Consider the following 13,377-nt stretch of genomic DNA (forward strand, 5'->3'; position numbering starts at 1 on the left):
GTCTCTAAAATGGGGATAATTAATAGCACCTTCTGTACAGAGTTTTGGTGGGAGCTGGGTTAAGCCATGTCAACCTCTTAGAACAGCATTACTATGAACACTCAGTACCAGATATTGCTATTGCTGAGTAAAAATAGAGGATTGAATCAGGTTAAACTTCAGGACCCTGTCTAGGCATGGTAGGAATACTCAGGCTATTCCATTGTGGGGGATTAAAATGTGTGATCTGGGATGAAGTCCACTAGATTCTCTCCCTAACCCTGAAAGACTGGCAGGACTTGCTGGCCAAGCTCCCTTGCTACCCATGAGAGAGCTGGGAGGCTGGTGAGGCATTCAAGGACCCACGTGCTCTCTCTGGGGACAGAACTCGGGGGGCTTATTTGAGCCCTATCTTGAACTAAGTCTTCCTCGTGCCGTGTTCAGATCCCAAAGCTAGATAAATAAACTAATTTAAAATTAAAAAAAAAAAATTCTAAGTGGATTCCAGAGTGTAAGTCATACCTTTAATCAAATTTTGATGGTTATTTTAGAGTGGAAGTAGAAATCCACTTACTGCCACTTATACCTAGTATTGAGGGACTCAGTTTATTCTGTAAAAGTAGATTTTCTTGATAAATGGAAATTAAAAATTTATGTAGGAGATTTCTTGGGAAGACAAATGTTATTGATTTTATAAAGAATAAAATATGTCAATACTATATAAAGAATAAAATATGTCAATTACAAAAAAAAAAGATCAACTACTATATTCCCATTAGGAGAATCCAAAAAACCTGTCCTTTTGGACATAACACTTTTTTTTCATGTAGCACTGTTGACTTAACCTCATGAAACAACTCTTAATAAGAAGGCAAGAATCAGTGGCCTCCAAACTTAAATGTAAATTTGGGGGTTTTTTGTTGGTTTTTTTTTCCATATGATTAGCCTGATTGTAACAGATCAACCAAAATATAAGAATGTGTTTTTATTCCTTCTAACTTTTATGGGGAAAATGACCAAACTATGAACTATATTTAATTAACAATGCCATATTTATTTCATAATGGTATTTACCAACTGACACACAAAATGAATACACGTCAAGAGAATATTAAAGATGATTTACTTGCAATCTGTTTGCAGTAATGAGGCTCAGTAGCAAAAAGACTGTGGGAATGAATAACACACATTCTAGAATTTCTCTACCAATTGGTAGTGGTCTCCAAGGGAAGAAAAGACTGAAGGGGAGGACCACATTGAAGAGTTGGGTAGGTTCTGGAGAAAGACCAGAAGCCAATAACCTAACTGAAGGTTACTAACTCAGTTTTAATCAATTTGTAAATGAAATAAACCTAAAGAACAGATCAATCCAAGGAAAAAGTTGATTTAAAAAAGTGAGAAAGATTCTGTATTCTTTACATTTATAAGAGAGATAAATTACTTTTCATGACTAAAGTAAATGTTTTTAAAGAAAAAAAAAAAAACGGAGAGAGACTTCTAAGAATTACCTTGAATGAAACATTTCTCCATGGCAAAGATCCAACATGAGCCACTTCTTTTTAGCATTTATTAAGATGGCTAATTGGGCACCATTAGAATGCGGGGTTTTATATGATTGCTGAGAGAAATATTAAGAACCTCAGATATGCAGATGACACCACCCTTATGGCAGAAAGTGAAGAAGAACTAAAGAGCCTCTTGATGAAAGTGAAAGAGGAGAGTGAAAAAATTGGCTTAAAGCTCAACATTCAGAAAACTAAAATCATGGCATCCGGTCCCATCACTTCATGGTAAATAGATGGGGAAACAGTGGCTGGCTTTATTTTGGGGGCTCCAAAATCACTGCAGATGGTGATTGCAGCCATGAAATTAAAAGACACTTACTCCTTGGAAGGAAAGTTATGACCAACCTAGACAGCGTATTAAAAAGCAGAGACATTACTTTGCCAACAAAGGTCTATCTAGTCAAGGCTATGGTTTTTCCAGTAGTCATGTATGGATGTGAGAGTTGGACTCTAAAGAAAGCTGAGCACCAAAGAATTGATGCTTTTGAACTGTGGTGTTGCAGAAGACTCTTGAGAGACCCTTGGACTGCAAGGAGATCCAACCAGTCCATCCTAAAGGAGATCAGTCCTGGGGGTTCATTGGAAGGACTGATGTTGAAGCTGAAACTTGAAAACCTTGGCCACCTGATGCGAAGAGCTGACTCATTGGAAAAGACCCTGACGCTGGGAAGGATTGGGGGCAGGAGGAGAAGGGGACGACAGAGGATGAGATGGTTAGATGGCATCACCGACTCAATGGACATGGGTTTGGATGGGCTCCGGGAGTTGGTGATGGACAGGGAGGCTTGGCGTGCTGCGGTTCATGGGGTCGCGAAGAGTTGGACACGACTGAGCGACTGAACTGAGCTGAACTAGGCTGGAAGTTGTGTTAAGGTGAAGGTAATTTGTGTTTAATTTCTTTTGGCTGTTCTGTTTTCATAGATAACCACCTATGGGAGAGATTGGTCTGGGGGGAAAAAAGGGTTTCTGTAGTTCCTGGAGAAGTTAGACATTCTGTTGTTCTTTTCTCTTAGAATTACCCAGTCATGCTTGAGAATATTTTCTAAGTTTCTAAGAAATTGCCATAGCTATAGCTTGGTCTGTTTGTATCGAAATCAAAACATTGACATGTTAGGTTTTAAAAAGAAGTAACAACTTTTTGACAATAAAACTGGGTGGGGAAATTACCCAATCTAGGTCAGAGTTCAGCTAAAGTGCTACTTGCTGACAACATCGTTGAGTTGTGCCGAGAGTTCAAGGTCAGGCGGACCCTGACCACTGAGGGTTTCTTTGTTTCATGTCAGAGAGAGTGTTCTTGCTTGAATGGGCATTAGGGGCCGGGGGCTGGCCCCGGCTCTGAGCTTTGTTCTTGGTAAGACCTCGGGAAAGTCGTTTTTCCTCTTGGAATTTTATTATTGTCCCATATTTAAATGGGGATGTTTGATTAATGGTAGCAAAGATCCCTTTCACTTCGGGAATTTTAGGATTCGGTGATCTCGGTTTTTGTAGCTTTGTCGCCCATTTGAAAACCATACCCTTTCCATTTAAATCCACCAGAGGGCGATATGACCTATGTTTTGGCCCTGCAACCCCTCCTCCCACCCTCGCTTTCCCCTCCCCCAGTCTGAGAGACCTGATCGCTAAGATCCAGTGCCTGCCTTTTGTGGGAGATAGATGGAAGAAGACACTATTTAAGTTGTTCCCTAGAGCTACAGTTGACAAGGGACCCTTCTTATCTATTGCTCTTTTGATCTCACATAAGTTCCCTGTGCCGGATGCTCTCCTCCCATTTCACAGGCTGGGGAACCAAGGCTCACAGTATTGAAAGGATGTGTCTCAGGCTACATGGATTTCCAGTGGTGGACTTGGGACCTTATCTCCTCATCCCCACTCATTCCTTTGGTCATCTTCCACTGGGCTTCAACAGACTGCCTCTGTTTCTAAGGGGTTTCTGAGCGGAGGACACAATTTACACAGATATTGACTAGGGCGGAATTTGAATCCATATTCGATAGAATTGGGATAGAAGCTGAACGAGCTTCTTTTCAATAAAGCTCTCCTTTGGAGATTTTGGGCTTCCCTGGTTGCAATGAGGGAGACCTGGGTTCGATCCCTGGGTTGGGAAGATCCCCTGGAGAAGGGAAAGGCTACCCACTCCAGTGTTCTGGCCTGGAGAATTCCATGGACTGTATAGTCCATGGGGTCGCAAAGAGTCGAACACGACTGAGTGACTTTCACTTTCACTTTTCACTTTGGAGATTTAGACTAAAACTAGCGGCCAGCAGGAGCTCTAGTGGTCCTGGATCTAAGCTGCAGATGGCAGAATCTACTCTGGCTCATTTAAGTAGCAAAGGAATTTTTGAAAGGGCTTTAGGAAACTCTCAGACTCTCCAGGAGGGCCAGAGAACAAGAATCTGAAATGTATGAAGCCAAAATCATGAGCAGTCCCACTGTGGGGGCTTTTCTAGGAAAAAACCAACTGCTACCGCTGCTTGGCGTTTATGGTGTTTGGGACTGGGTACCACCACGGGAATTACCATGGACTGAGCTGCTTCTATGTGCAGGGCATATACCTTATCTCAGCTGGTCCTGCGGGACTTGTATCATTACCTCTCATGTACTCGTACTTGCCCAATTAAACACAGGCTTCTCAAAGTCTGGACTCCAGCAAAATGAGAGGATACAGATATTAGGCTGGAGTTTGGGTCTACTCCCAGTCCTAAGAGGATTTCAGGAGAAGAGGGCTATTCCTGGTGTTTCTTACTGCCTTTGTAATGCTTTTGTTTTCTACTACCATGGAAGAGGAACAAAAAGAATGCAAATTCTTAGTTTCTATGTATTTTATCCCCTTGTGCCGCTGGGTCTTTCCAACAAATATGAATAGCCCTGAAGGAAGGGAGTATTTTCCACTTGACACTCTGTAGGCGTTACTTGGATCTGACTTTCTTCGAATAAAAAATTGTTGGAAAAGACCATGACTTAGACTCATCTAATCCCTTTAGTTTATTAAACAGAAAACTGAGGCCCAGAGCAGAAAATTAACTGCTCAGAGTCACAGAGTAAGAGGGCAGCTTTCATATATCCAACGATTATTTAGTGAGTGCCTAGTGTGTGCCAAGCACAGAACAACTACTATGTTGCCATGGAGCTTTATATAAACAGACACCTCAAAGGTAGCCTTGCCTGTAGTTATCCAACCTTAACTTAATTTGGAGAAAAATATTTTTAACTCTTTTTCTAAATTAAAAAGAAAAAGAGAATGTCGTTAAGAAATGCCACTAGAAAAGACTATAACTTTATTAGTTAACAAACAGTACAAATAAACTTTTTTCAATATTTAAGAGAAAAGACTATCCAATGATGATGAAGTTACGCGAAGTTTGTGTCATCTCATACACCATTGATGTGGGTGTAAATTAACCTTTGTGAAGAAAAAAATACAGTATGTATCAAGACATTTTTGACCCAGAATTTACTTTTTGAGACTGTCTCCTAGAAAAATTACTATATATGTGTCTGAAGATATATATGATAAAGATTACAGTATGGTTTATAATAAATAGAAGAATCTGAAAAACCTGAATGTTTACTAATTGATTGATTATATGAAACATGCTGTAGCCCCTGTACCAGGCAGGACCATATTTGGCTGTGTATAACAGAAATCCCCAAATAATAGTGACTTAGACATGTATAGATTTATTTTTCTCCCCTAAAAGAAGCTTGGATGTAGGGAGTTTGGTGTTGGTAAAGAGGAGTGACAGTCATGTGGAACCCGGGTTCCTTTTGTCTTTCAATACTGCAGTTCTTAGTGCATGGTCAAAAGTGGCTGCTGGAGCTCCAGCCATTGTATTCACACCTCATATGGAAAGCGGAAATGGCAAAATTTAGTGTGTCGTTAGCTGGCATTTAGTCACTTGTCCATACATATTTGCAAGGAGACTTGGAAGGGTGGATTTTCAGCTGGGCACATTGCCAGCAATTCTGGTATAAGGAATAAAAGGAAGAATGAATGAATATGTGTTGGGCAGGCATAAGGTCTTCAAACATTTTTGCTCACATATCCCTTAAAAGAATTTTGAAAAATTATAGACTACTTTGTACAATTTTAGATTGTCCCTGAAATTTTTAACTTTTATTTTTTATCACAGTCATATATGAATGTGAAAAATAAAATTTTTGGCTCATTGTAAATATTGGTGTAAAAAATAAAACTCTTGTGTTACCTATTAAGATATATCCAATGGAATGTAAATAACATTACAAAACAATAGCCACCATCCTCCATCTAAAAAATAAACATGTTTTTACACAGCTGGAAATTTTTAATCATTCCTTTTCTCATTCTGATTCCTCTAAAGATTTTTTTCTAGTATATATTTTCCTGCTTCAGCATTTTTATTGATCCACTTTATCATGTCTCTGTAAATAACATTTATAGAAATAGAAATTTTAATTTTAAGTTGACTATATGACTCTAAAGTATTAAAATGTTTCTTTGAATTATCACTGTAGCTATTAGTGCTATGCTGCTGCTAAGTCGCTTCAGTCGTGTCCGACTCTGTGCGACCCCATAGACGGCAGCCCACCAGGCTCCCCCGTCCCTGGGATTCTCCAGGCAAGAACACTGGAGTGGGTTGCCATTTCTTTCTCCAGTAAATAGAAGCCACTGCTGAAACCCAAGATTAGTGCTCTGCTATTAATTAAAATAGTAAAAGCATAGCATATATTTTGGCAAATGTGAAACAAAAATGTATCTTTTAACAAGAGCGATGAGGCTTTTAAAAATATTAATTTCTGTATCTGTGTATGACTACTAGTGATAGGAAGTATAAGCATAACATCAATTATATTACTGACTTTACTTTCATAGATTCAGGCACTGAAAAACCTTGTTCCATAAATAAATGGAAATGGAAGGAATTATTTTAGAGCAATGTTACTCAATTCCCTGGACTTTTTTGAGGGAATGTGAAAAATTACAGTCTACAATCAAACATTATTTTTAATCATCTCTCAGTTGACAACTCACTCTAAGTTTTGTTGAAAACAAGAATTGAAAACCACCTGACTTGTAAAGGAGTTTGTTATGCACTTATTAGCTTCATTGATTATCTCAAAGTTGACACCAACATTTTGAATTTTCCCTTTTGACAACCTGTATCATTGACACCACCACCACTATCATCATCACCATACTCAGAATGCATGAAAAGTATGTCTTTCTATTGACAGAGAGAAAAGAATGACTTTGAAAAGGGAAGTGGGGACCCAAAAGATAAGCCCAAAGCCTTACCTTGACTGAAGATGCATTATCAAGCGAGTCCATTTTAGGAAAGTATCCAAGTGGACATGGATTATCTAGTTGTTGATTTCTTTAAAACCATTCCTGCCCAAGTGCCCCCTGAAATATCACTAACGAGGGAGCCAGCAGGTTTTGCCACATATCTCTACAAGGTTATATGATAAAATTGTATTGTACAATGTCATTGTATTCGAGGAGGTGCTGTGTTATTGAAGGAAAATTATAAGCTATATGGTTAATTTAGAAAATGACTAAAGACTAATATGAGCAATATAATCCCATTTTTGTTATGTTTGTGTCTGGATGGTTAAAAACAAGTGCTTTTCTCTAAATGAATGAATTAACACAATTTTTACACAATTTTAATTTTTCTTATAATGCAAATGTCCTAGGCTTCAAAAACATCTTTTCCCTCTCTCCTTTTTTTTCTTCTCTCCCTCTCTCGCTTTCTTCCTTCCTTCCTTCCACAATTTAATAGTTAAAATTGGTTTTATATACTTTAAAATTTTAATTATGTTTATATATTTTAAATGTATTTATAATGTATTTTAAAATTGATTTAGTATACTTTAAATTTTAAAATATTTTATATATTTTAAATTTATTTATAATTTATAATATATTTTATAAATTAAAATATTTTATATATCTATATTATAGATAGATATATAATATACATTATAGAGTATGTATAAATAATTATTTATAATGTATATTTAATATATATTTTAAATTCAGATCTTAAGTATCCCATTCAAGAAATTTTGATAAATATATGTCAAGACACCAAACATTTCCATCAACCCAGAAAATTTCCTCATGTATCTTCCTAGTCAATTCTTGCCTAAATGGTATTCCCCAAATAACCACTGATTTCACATCTACTGCCATAGGTTATTTTTGCCTATACTAGAATGCCTTGTAAATGGAATCATACAGTATGTAATTTTGGTGTGTTTTTCTTGTTTTACTTAGTACAATATCCTTAAGATATAGCTATGTTATAACATTTATTATTAATCTGTTTCTTTTAATTGTTGAATAGTATTTAGCTGCATGAATATATCACAGTTTATCTCTTTTCAATTTGAAAAATAACTTCTTTTGTTAAGATTAACAGAGAAGTTGCAAAGATAGTACAGTTTCCCTGATTTAGTATGGTACATTTGTTGCAACTATGAAGCAATATTGAAACAATATTAAGTAAAATCCATAATGTATTTAAATTCCTCTGTTTTCCCCTAAGGACTTTTTGTTATTGTTCAAGGACCCCATTCAGGATACCACATTACATTTAGTGGTTTTCTGTGGGTTTTTTTTTTTTTTTTTTGGTTTGGTTTTTTTAAGTCTCCTCTGTACTGTGACAGTTTGTGACTTTCCTCGGTTTTGATGATCTAGATAGTTCTGAGGTCAGGTTTTTTTCATAGATATTCCTTCATTTAGGATTTGTCTGATGTTTTTCTATAATTAGACTGCGGTCATAGGTTTTGAGAGGAAGACTGTAGAGGTGATACACTGTTTTCATTATATCAAGGGTACCTTTTATCAGTGTGACTTATCACTGATGATCCTAAGCTTGGCTGAGATAATGCTTGTCAGATTGCTTCCTATAAGGTTAACCATTTCCCCCTTTTTCGATACTCTGCTGTCCGGAAGGAAGCTGCTTTGCTCAGCCCACACTCAAAGTGTTATGGAATTATGCTCCACTTCCTTGAGGGCACAGTATCCACGTAGGTCATCTGGAATTTCTTACTATGGGAGATTTGTCCATCTTCCTGCATTTGTTTATTTACTCATTCATATCAGTATGGACAGCAGCAATACGTGAACCGTGAAGTTCCAGATGTTCAAGCTGGTTTTAGAAAGGGCAGAGGAACCAGAGATCAAATTGCCAACATCCACTGGATCATCGAAAAAGCAAGAGAGTTCCAGAAAAACATCTATTTCTGCTTTATTGACTATGCCAAAGCCTTTGACTGTGTGGATCACAATAAACTGTGGAAAATTCTTAAAGAGATGGGAATCCCAGACCACCTGACCTGCCTCTTGAGAAACCTGTATGCAGGTCAGGAAGCAACAGTTAGAACTGGACATTGAACAACAGACTGGTTCCAAATAGGAAAAGAAGTATGTCAAGGCTGTATATTGTCACCCTGCTTATTTATCTTATATACAGAGTACATCATGAGAAACACTGGGCTGGAGAAAGCACAAGCTGAAATCAAGATTGCCAGGAGAACTATCAATAACCTCAGATATGCAGATGACACCACCCTTATGGCAGAAAGCAAAGAAGAACTAAAGAGTTTCTTGATGAAAGTGAAAGAGGAGAGTGAAAAAGTTGGCTTAAAGCTCAACATTCAGAAAACGAAGATCATGGCATCTGGTCCCATCACTTCATGGCAAATGGATGGGGAAACAGTGGAAACAGTGGCTGACTTTATTTTTCTGGGCTCCAAAATCACTGCAGATGGTGACTGCAGCCATGAGATTAAAAGATGCTTACTCCTTGGAAGGAAAGTTATGACCAACCTAGACAGTGTATTCAAAAGCAGAGACATTACTTTGCCAACAAAGGTCTGTCTAGTCAAGGCTATGGTTTTTCGAGTAGTCATGTATGGATGTCATGTATGGATGCGGAGAAGGCACTGGCAACCCACTCCAGTACTTTTGCCTGGAAAATCCCATGGATGGAGGAGCCTGGTGGGCTGTGGTCCATGGGGTCGCTAAGAGTTGGACACGACTGAGCGACTTCACTTTCACTTTTCACTTTCGTGCATCGGAGAAGGAAATGGCAACCCACTCCAGTGTTCTTGCCTGGAGAATCCCAGGGACGGGGGAGCCTGGTGGGCTGCCGTCTATGGGGTCGCACAGAGTCGGACACGACTGAAGCGACTTAGCAGCAGCAGCAGCATGTATGGATGTGAGAGTTGGACTATAAAGAAAGCTGAGCGCCGAAGAATTGATGCTTTTGAACTGTGGTGTTGGAGAAGACTCGTGAGAGTCCCTTGGACTGCAAGGAGATCCAACCAGTCCATCCTAAAGGAGATCAGTCCTGGGTGTTCATTGGAAGGACTGATGTTGAAGCTGAAACTCCAATACTCTGGCCACCTGATGCGAAGAGCTGACTCATTTGAAAAGACCCTGATGCTGGGAAAGATTGAGGGCAGGAGGAGAAGGGGACGACAGAGGATGAGATGGTTGGATGGCATCACCGGCTCAATGGACATGGGTTTGGGTGGACTTCAGGAGTTGGTGATGGACAAGGAAGCCTGGCATGCTGCAGTTCATGGGGTCGCAAAGAGTCAGACACGACTGAGCAACTGAACTGAACTGAACTGATCAGTATGGACTCATATATATTAGCTTATACTTTGAGGTGAGTCCAGTACTGACTTTCCTGTTTTGCTGCTGAATGTCCCAGCTTTGGCCTGGGGAGCTCTCTCAGTCAGCTCCTATATCCCTTGCACACGCCTCCATTCTTTTGTTTCTTGAGCATTTTCTTACTTTTTGGCGCTACATTATACTGCAGGTTTATCCTCCCTATTTTCTGCTATTGGAAAATCAGTCATTCCTCCAAAGAGTCCTGTTTGTTTGTTGTTGTTGTTGTTGTTTTATTTAAAAATAGTATTACATACCAATATCTGGGTGCTGGGGTGTGATTAATTTTTTATTTATAATTTTTCACAGCTCAGCTCAGAGAAACCCTTTCTGATCACCTAGTTTAAAATAGCATCCCATTCCCAACCAATTGCTCTCTATGACATAATCTTTAATATATTTTATAGGACTTATTATGACTTGATATACTTATTGCAATTTATATATATATATATACATACTCTTGAAACCAAGCTATGCATTGTGCTTTGCAACTTGATTTTGTACTTCCACAATTCCACAGTATATTATGGAATTCTCCAGGCAAGAGTACTGGAGTGGGTTGCCGTTTCCTTCTCCAGAGGATCTTCCTGACCCAGGGATCGAACCTGGGTCCTCCCGAATTGTAGGCAGATGCTTTACCATCCGGGCCTGTAATTCTTGTATAAAAAGTGAAAAAAGGTATATGTGCTGTGCTTCTTCTCTCGTTCATGTCCAACTCTGCGACGCTATGGACTGTAGCCCACCAGGCTCCTCTTTCCTTGGGACTCTGTAGGCAAGAGTGCTGGAGTGGATTGCCATGCCTTCCTCCAGGGGATCTTCCCAACCCAGGGATCAAACCCAGGTCGTCCGCATTGCAGGTGGATTCTTTACCATCTGGGCCACCACGTTCCTAAAATTCCCAAAGCATATCCACATACAAACTACCTTTTCAAAAGCTCTATTCAGGGTTTTTGTCTATAATTCTGCCCCATATCTGGCAAAAGTAAGAACTTCTGCTTCTTAAAAGACTCAGATGGTTAATCCTCTAATAAAAATATTTCCCAAATGAACATATATTTCTCTACTTTGATATCCAGGACCTTCTTATTTTTAAGTAGCCGTGAGCACTGTTTATCAGGTATTTCCAGATCTTTGCCTTCTGTGTGTGTGGTAGAATTATATTTCCTCTAACTCTGAGTTTAAATGTAGTGATATTACTTTCTTTGACCAAAGAAATATGACCAGAAGTGATATATGTCAAACTCCTGGGGATCCACACTGGACATGTAGTGTGAACCAGAAATATAGTCTGGTGGTGTTAAGCCATCAACAAAATTTAGCTGCAATAATGGGTAAACCTCAAACTTTTGTGGCTTCTGATAGTAGAATTTTACTTCTCAAAGTGCAATGAGACAATACTCTATCTATGCAATGATTCTATAAATCATTTAACATGTCCTCTTCAACCTGGGACTTCCAGGATTTCTCTGGCTAAGACATAGAGATGAGGTAAAATGAAGAATCACACAGGGTTTTTGTGGGTTAGGGCTTCTGTTAGTTAGGGCTCGTACTTACAACCATACCTACAAGGGAGTCCAGGAAAGGGAGTCTACATGTTTGAACAGGAAGAAGAGAAATGAATTTCTCCAAGGTCTGTGTCTTTGCCACTCTGAGTCTCCTCTCCCACTGTATGTACAACATGGAAAATAAGTTCTATTTTGTGGCTTACTGTGAGGGTTGATGAGATGCCATGTGAAAAGCAGTCATACAGCATATGGCATAGAGTGGGTGCTCAAAAATGGTTTCCCCTTCTTTTGAATTTATGACTTTAATTTGGGTTCTGTACACAAAACTGCCCTGGCTGTTAATATGTCTTCTTTATCTTTGAGCTTTCCATTGCTCCAGGCATGATGGCCCGCATATGGTAGGTGTTTGATACAGATCTGGCAGTTGATTGCATTTGCTGAGAAAGGAAGAATGTTGAGGCCTGAATACTCCAAAAATTCTGGAAGTTACAGATGTCAGAGAGCATGAGTTGATCTAAGCCCAGCCCTGAGCCGAGAGCAGTGGTTTAACACTTGTGATGGCATGCTATTTCTTTTTGGCATGATCGCTAGAAGAAGCAAGGGGAGTGGACATTGCTCTGACACTAAGACTTCAGAAGTGACCAAGAAGCCATGGGTGTGCAAGGTGAGCCTAGGGAGCAGGTGGGGACAATTCTCCCATAAGAGGAAATGCTACCTTTTGCCTGATTTCCTCCCTATGTACAGGGACTGTTTTAACTGTTGGGTACAAGGCTGGCAAATGGTGTGGTGGAGCTAAAGAAAGTCCAGGCCCCAACCCAGTCTGGTGGGGAATTTGAGATGGACAGAAATGACTCTGGGTGATCTCTCTTGGATTTTCTTCCTTTGTTCCCCTAAACAAGAAGTGCGAGCTTCCAGGGTGATATGAATGATGATCAACCCCCAGCTGGTCTTGGCAATTTGGCCTGTTGAGGATTCCTTGTTCCTGGGGGCTCTTGCAGCCAAGAGGAGTTCTTCTTCTTCCTGATTTTATGGCTTTTTGTTAATGTCTCCATTTATGAGATGGGAAGAGTGTTATCTATCTTACAGGCTTGTTGTGAGTGGTATATAAACAATGTACAATATTAAATATACCACCTTGCTATTCCCAGAGCCATACCTGTTTTACCCTTGGGGTCATCTAGCTTTGAGAGTAGCACTACTATGCATCAATTGCTCCAGCCAGAACCTGGATATCATACTTGCATGTTCTCCTCCAATCACTACATTCTCTTAATTGTCAAAGCTTGCTTCATATCTCTGGTCTTCATGCTCCTCTCTGTCTCTCTGATAAAACTTTATCCCAGGCCACTAGCCTCCCAATAGATCTTCCTGACTCCACTCTTGCTCCTAACCAATTCTTTCTCCCGAGTGCAGCCAGCATAATCTTCCCAAGCTTGAAATCATATTAAGTTCTTCCCCTGTTTCAAGCCCATTCATGGCTCCTCAGGACTCCTAGAGAAAGTTCACAGTCATTGACATGACCCGCAATACTTCTCGTCCCTGGTTCCATCTACCTCTTCCAGCTCAGCTTTCTTTGCACACCTCAATCTCTGCCTGTCACCCCCAGCACTCTTCTCTTTGTCAGACTGAACCCCTGTCAGTTTCCCCGATGCATTAGTCT

General features: G+C 39.5%; 1 protein-coding gene across 5 annotated transcripts in view; it reads left to right on the forward strand.

Moving 5' to 3' along the window:
* Positions 1-13,377, forward strand: part of TMEM268 (transmembrane protein 268) — a 358,336-nt gene that overhangs the window by 113,466 nt on the left and 231,493 nt on the right. The gene's annotated exons all lie outside the window — the stretch shown is intronic.

Source organism: Giraffa tippelskirchi, chromosome 1 (assembly GCF_054371585.1).
Source record: "Giraffa tippelskirchi isolate mGirTip1 chromosome 1, T2T-mGirTip1v1.2.pri, whole genome shotgun sequence".
Lineage (NCBI taxonomy): Eukaryota > Metazoa > Chordata > Mammalia > Artiodactyla > Giraffidae > Giraffa > Giraffa tippelskirchi.